The sequence below is a fragment of the Acyrthosiphon pisum genome, chromosome A2, assembly GCF_005508785.2.
Source record: "Acyrthosiphon pisum isolate AL4f chromosome A2, pea_aphid_22Mar2018_4r6ur, whole genome shotgun sequence".
NCBI classification, from domain to species: domain Eukaryota; kingdom Metazoa; phylum Arthropoda; class Insecta; order Hemiptera; family Aphididae; genus Acyrthosiphon; species Acyrthosiphon pisum.
Genome location: NC_042495.1, coordinates 27,627,830 through 27,635,143, shown reverse-complemented (window position 1 = coordinate 27,635,143; position 7,314 = coordinate 27,627,830).

Sequence of the window (7,314 nt, the reverse complement as noted above, 5' to 3'; positions counted from 1 at the left end):
TGATCACCGTACGTTCGATTCTTATTGGCGATAGTCAGTTCGGACTCTCTAACAAAGAGGTAGATATTACAAAAGGAACCAAATGAATAAGTACTCACCGATTTTGAGTGAAATATTATGATTTATTGATATCCGTTATGTAAATGATCTGCAGAATCAGTCTCCGCGAAACCAGGTAAAGTTACAAAGATTATTGTGTCATTTGATTGATGACAACAATGAGAAAAAAATAAGAACGTGTATGTACACAATTAATAATAAAAAAGATCGGGAGCTGTTGTAATAGCGAGCGTCGCCAGTACACACTACACACAGTACAATACTACGTATTATAATATTACGATTTCTGTTTGTTATGTTGACACAACGTAAAAAAAATAGAGAATAAAAAAAATATAAAACAATATGGCGGTGTTTACATTGATTGAGCAAAGACATTATAAATACGTTTTTGTATGGAGTGGATCGAGTATGTAATGAGTAGGAAGAGACGGGAAGAGCGGGGATAAAAGAGTTGCCCATTGTGCGTGCTGTACGTTTGTCACTGTTGTAGATATAATGACAGAAATACTGACGCCAGCAGCATGAACAATAGAAATTATGAAAAAGTATATATTATATATTATATATTATGAAGTCCGGCAAATATGGCCATTAGCTGTTTTTGTTATTGATTTTTAGACGAGGAAATTTTTGGTTTTAGAAAACACGTGTGTTTTTGGTTTGGCAGATTTTTTAGTGGGCACCCGTAGGTTATTTGCCATACCCTGGTGAGGGATGGCGGCACTTCTCTCCGGACACCGTGACTTGCCCGAAGAAAAATTCCGCCCACGGCCGAGGTTTTGAACTGGCGTCGGTGTGCGTCACAACAGACGCCTTAGTCCACTCGGCCACTCCGTCCCCCTAATTATATATTTATATTATATTGTTATAGCTGAGGTCAAAGTAGACATTAAAGGTAAATTATTGTATACATCATTTTTTCACTACCATACATTTATTGAATTTTATAATTATATATTGACATATTTTTATAGGAATAGAAAAGGCAATGTCAGGTAAATTATTTTATGAATAACATTTTTCAATACCAAACATACACTTAAACATAGTACCTACTGGCAATACTGTCTATAGTCATAAAAAAAATTATGTATACTAAATAATATTACATAGGAAACTGCTACTTCGATTACTAAATTATTTTAGAGTGATTTTAAAGGGGAATATCTGATTAATTATTTTTTTGTAAGATTAATGGATATTCCCTCTTAAATCACTACAGTATACGATTATTAAATTTCTTAGACTTTATCATTAATTATAAATATTTATAAATATTATAAAAATATAAAAAAAAATGATTATATAATATAATAATATATATTGCTAATAGAAGAAATGTGTAGGTACAAAGTATAATGGATTAATATGTGAAGTTACTAGCTCTGCTCTACACTGAGGTAATACCTCTTATCGTAGAGCAAAAATACTTATCTAGGTGTAATTTAAACATAAAAAAATATATAAATATATATAATAAATAAACTAAAATAAATTTTAAATAGAATACAATTTAATGTGAAAAAAAAATTCACAATTTGATATTGATATATAAGGTATACGATATAATTTAAGAGTATAGTGAGAGTATTTAAGAGTATGATTAATATTGATTATAATATATAAAATATTATTTAGTAATTTAATTTTAGAATTTTTAATAAGTAAGCTGTTTAATAAATGTTTTTAAGCATAATTTCTCATTAATAATAGTTTTGAATTTACAATATTCTTACAGTCTATCATAAAACCAATTTTTTGGTTTGAATTTAAAATGCCAATAATTTGAACGGTTGCAAGACGATTGCGCGCGTTCCTTATCAGCGGTACCTTTTTAGGAGTACGATTGCGCGCGCTAAATTATTTTAACTTCTAAACAACGTTGCCAAATAGCCCAAATATAGGGCACCGTAAATATCGAAGTAATAACTTAAGAAAATAGAATTTATGTATAAGTAATACGAAGAGTATACAAGAACATAATTTTTAGTCATAGTTGGAAATTGGTATCGTGGGTTTAAAATTTAACCTAAAAATATCAAATGTAATTTGTCAAATTTTTCAGTTATTTACTTTTTAATTTATTTATCTATTCGAATATTTAACTATTTTTTATGAATATTTTTTTTAATAACTATAATTATATCCTTTTATGACGTAGACTGCGTGTGTATGTAAAGTGTTTGTTTTATTTTGTGTTATTTACATATATTTAACGATATTTTTTTTTATAATAATAATATAAGTATTTAAGTAAATGCATTTAAAAACTTCCTGAATGGATGAATTTGTATCTGTATTTAAATATCACGATCGTATGCCCAAAAAGGTAAAACGCGCGCAATCGTACTCCACCGATTTGAACACTTTCTTATCACATTTGGGATGATCTTTAATGACCTTATACCAACTTGAATGAATGTATTAGAGGCTTTCTTGTTGTTAGTAAATGGAATTTCAAAATATTTTTTTCTAAGATCATAAGGATTACTTTTAATTTTAAATGCTTTAGTTTTATAAATAGAACAAATCGATTTCTTTTTGTATAGTTTTTCAAATTATAGTACTCGAAATAGTTTGAATAGCTCTTTTGAAGGGAAAGTTTACTTAAGATAATTTTCATTATATTATTCTTTTGTGCTATAAGTGCCGCAACTACACATTATGGGACTGACATTAATTTGGGGCCTAAATATACAAAATGTAAAGAAATTATTATATTAAGCTATCTAAACGAAAATATTTAATTGTATAATTTATTGTTATAAAAATGTTATTATAGTATAATTTCAACACATTTGTAAATTATCGATAAATTATAATTTAATGTAGTACTGCAACCACCCCAAGCGATAATTCTGTATTGTAATAAAGATTGGATCATCGCAAAGTATGTTATTCTTAGGTAGTTTTTGCTTAGTATTTTTTTAGCTGTTAGGAAAAAGTAAGTTAGTTGTCTAAGTTTATTTATTAGATTCTCTATGTGAATATTCCATTTTTATTTTAATTAATAATAATAACTAGGTATTTAACGAATGTGTATTTAGATAATTTTGGGCAGGAAAATGACTTATTATTCAATCACTTTTGTGTAAGATCAGTTCTAGAATTATTAGTAAATACAATATATTTTTATTTATTGAAATTTATCTTGAGATCTTTTTTTGAAAACCAGTTATTGAGTACTGCAATATCTATCTCACATTTTTTTCCAAATTGATTCCCAATTTGAACTAGATACTATAATTGCAGTGTTATCAGTATACGACTAGATTTTTCCGTTTAACGAAAGTTTATCTAATGCAGATACGTACATAATAATATATAGAATTGGAGATGCAACATCGTGCAATGAGGGCCGTACAATTTTTCGCCCAAATTCGACGTTTTGATTTTCAACCAAATGACCTTTTTTACACAAACACAAAAAAGAGTAATTTAGTTTTCGCCCTAAAGAAATTTATAGCAAATGAAAAACAATTTTAGTTACCACTGTCTACAAATATAAAAAAGTATGTGAGGGCCTTTGTACTCACGAATGATGTGTAAACATCTTAGCTGTAGTACGACTTTGATTGGCTCTATATCGCTCTCGCACCATCTCCCTCGGTGGTTTGTCTGTCTCGTTTACCAGCCAATACTGTGTCTCGCCCCGACGTATTATCGCCGTTTCGCTTCCCGTTTCGAATGACTCGGCATGACGATGTCGGTGTGACTCTTATCTATCAGAACCCAACTAAATAACCTTTAACCACTGAACTCTATACTATAATAGCCTTTAACTGAGTTTTTAACGGTCAACTTTTGTTTTCGTTCGTCCATTTGTCCGTTGAAATTCGATGAATTTTAATGTCGACAAAAGATAATGGTGATCACCGTCGTGTCATACGTTTAGGAATCTTGGTTCTACGCGTACGACTGCTTTTGCTCGTTACGAATGCTGATAATTAATAAATAATAATATGTCACCTTATATAGTTAGATTAATCAGTTACATATTATTGTGTCAAATACCTATATGCAGATTTGTCACGCATTACGAAATAGGAGATTACAACTCTCGACACTGTTTTATTTACAGTACCGCAGAGTGCAGGGTTTGATTTTAAATATGGAAAGTGGAACTGTGGAAGTACTACAATTTAATTAATACAAAATGAACTTGCGTTTTTTCTAACAAATCTACTCGGACTTAGTACAAAAGTACACTGAAAATTGAAAAAGGAACTAGTTCAGAATAATATTATGATGTAGGTATTTAATACATTGTATTATAATCTATAATATTTTTCTTTATCACGAATTCACACACAAATTTTAATAATTATTAAATATTCAATATAACACAGAACGAAAGAACGCACTAAACACGTGTTTCCTTCGAAAAGTAATGCTAGCTTGCACGCGAGCGTATGTTGGGTAGCCTGCGCGAAGACCGTGCGCAATAGCCTCACACACACACACACTCAAGCAGTCACATCTACATGACTTACGCCTGACGCTCGATTCCCCAAAAAGGTCGTACTACAAACCGATAACATAGATGTTTACACATCAAAAATAACAATATATGAATAGGTATAAAATGAATAATACGATTAACCTAATACTCAATATTTTAAATACACCGTACTTTCCGATTTCCGTGCGTGCTCGAGAAAACGCATAATAATGAATAAAGATACGTGGGTATTTTCGGCGTTCTTGACTGTAAATTATATTTAATTAAATTAAATCAAAAAGTAATTACTTATTACCTTTTCAATTTATGAACCACAGTAATGTTTGAGTTACTCAATACCTCGTAATAATACAGTAATATAATATAGTAATACCTCGTACAGACACGACGACGACGACGACGCACAAAACGAGTCTGCACGGGCAGTCGTAGTGTATAATAATATTATTATACGATATTAACACGGATTCGCGAGTATACGTAAACGAGAATAATAATTAATTAATAATATGTTGGCAGCACACCGTACGAATTGCCACCCCACTCCGCCCGACGGTCCCCTCTACGAGCGTGACGTCCACCGCCTCCGACGCCGCGTATGTTTGGTAGTCTGCGCGACGACCGTCACACACACACACACTCAAGCATTCACATTTACATGACTTACGCCTGACGCTCGATTCCCCAAGAAGGTCGTACTACAAACCGATAGCATAGATGTTTACACATCAAAAAAAAAAAAAAAAAACAAAAAGTATTCCAGTTAAAAGTGGAGGATACTCAACTGTGAGTAATCTCACAAAAATTTTTTAAAAAATTACAAAATACAAATCTGGTTGGCTCACATGATACAAATTTATAAAATCCATGTGCCATAATTTTGACAAACGATTTTAGATTCTGAGTGAAACGAGATTTTCGAGGTAATTTTCAAAAGCACCGTGAAAAACAAAGGAAAAATTAAGGAAAACGGGAATTTCTACGCAAAATCTGTTTTCGAGAAAATTGATTTTGGTTTTTAGTGTAACTTTAAAACGAATGACTGTAGATACATGAAATTTTCACTGGTTATTTATATTTTAATTCTCAATACATGATAAATTTTTCAAAATATTTTGATTTGTTTTGAGCTGTTTACGGACAATTCCAGTTTCCAATTTAATTAGTTTTTATTTCTATGAATGTCAATAAAATTTTATTTGTTGAGTAAAATTACTTAAAAATTTAATACAAGGCCCCTACTGTATTGTTATAATGACATTTGAAAAATATTAAAAATCCTTAGTCACAGTTTTTTTTTATTAGCATTTAAAGTTCAAAAATTGACAAAATATGGAAAAAACACGAAAATTCCATAATTATGTTGAGTTTATAATTCATAAAAATTTTTCTTTTTAGAACTAAGATTTTAAAATGTGATACAAGATTCCTTATAGGTTATTCTACCTTTATCAAAAAAAAAAAAATGTCTATAATAAACTCAAATTAAATTTTTATGAGCGTTTGAAATTCATATTTTTACAACATTTGATATTTGCTCAATTTCTCATGAGATTATTCTCTTATTTTGTTGTAATTAAAAAACGAATGACTCTAGAAACTTGAAAATTTCACTGAATGTTTATATTAGCATTTTATATATACGATAAAATTTTGAAAATAATTTGACTCTTTTTGAGCTGTTTACGGACATTGTAAGTTTTCAATTTTTTTAGTTTTTTTTTTTCTATAAATATCAATAAAGTTTTATCTATTGGGCCAAAAAGTGTAAAAAATTAATACAAAGCTCCTGATACATTGTTACAATAGCAGTTGAAAAATATTAAAAATACATAGGCACAATTTTTTTTTATAAGCATTTGAATTTAAAATGTTGACAAAATTTATCAAATTTAAAATTGAATAATTATTTTGTAGTTGAAAATTTATAAAATGTTCAACTTTTATATCTAAGGATTGAAAATTTAAAACAAAATTCCACGTAAATATTTAATTCTGTTGCCAAAAATTCTAAGAAATACATAAGCACAGTTTATTTTTATAGTCATTTTAATTTCCAATTTAGACGAAATTACATATTAAAAAAACTGGAATAACTATTTTAGTTATTTTGTTGTGATTGTAATGATTGTATAATATTATTTGTGGGTACTTGAAACTTCTAAAGTATACTATTATATGTCTATGATAGTACCACGGTTTGTTGTTGATGTATAACGCGTTACCTGATTGATATTGTGATATGATTAATTTGGAATTTATTATTAATACCTATTATAGGTCAATTTTTTTTTAATACTATATATAAGTATACCTATAATAGGTATGTCTAATACCTAGACTGACAAACCGTCTCCACTCAGAATCGTTATTCTTATCCAGTGATGTTATATCATTGAATTCAAATTTAATACTATCCATTATACAGTGACCCACTTGTAACCTACTGTACAGCAGAGCGACACTTACCCACCTTTTTTTTTTTTTAATTTTACTATTTTTTTTAAAATGTTTTTTTTAACTTATATACCATTTAAATTCTCCAAAAAACCATTTAAACTGCATTATTTTCAATGACTAATAATATATTTTGCACTTATTTATATTATGTGCCAAATCTTATTTGATGTGAAAACATCTTATGGGACATTCAGACTTTTCCGCTTGGGCAGTGAAATTTTTATTCGAGTTATTCGAGCGTTACCCTTTTTGCGTAACGCTTCTGACGTACTGATTGGTGGAGACTCGGTGCGACGCAACGATAGGCCGACTTGTGCTCAGGGGGCGTG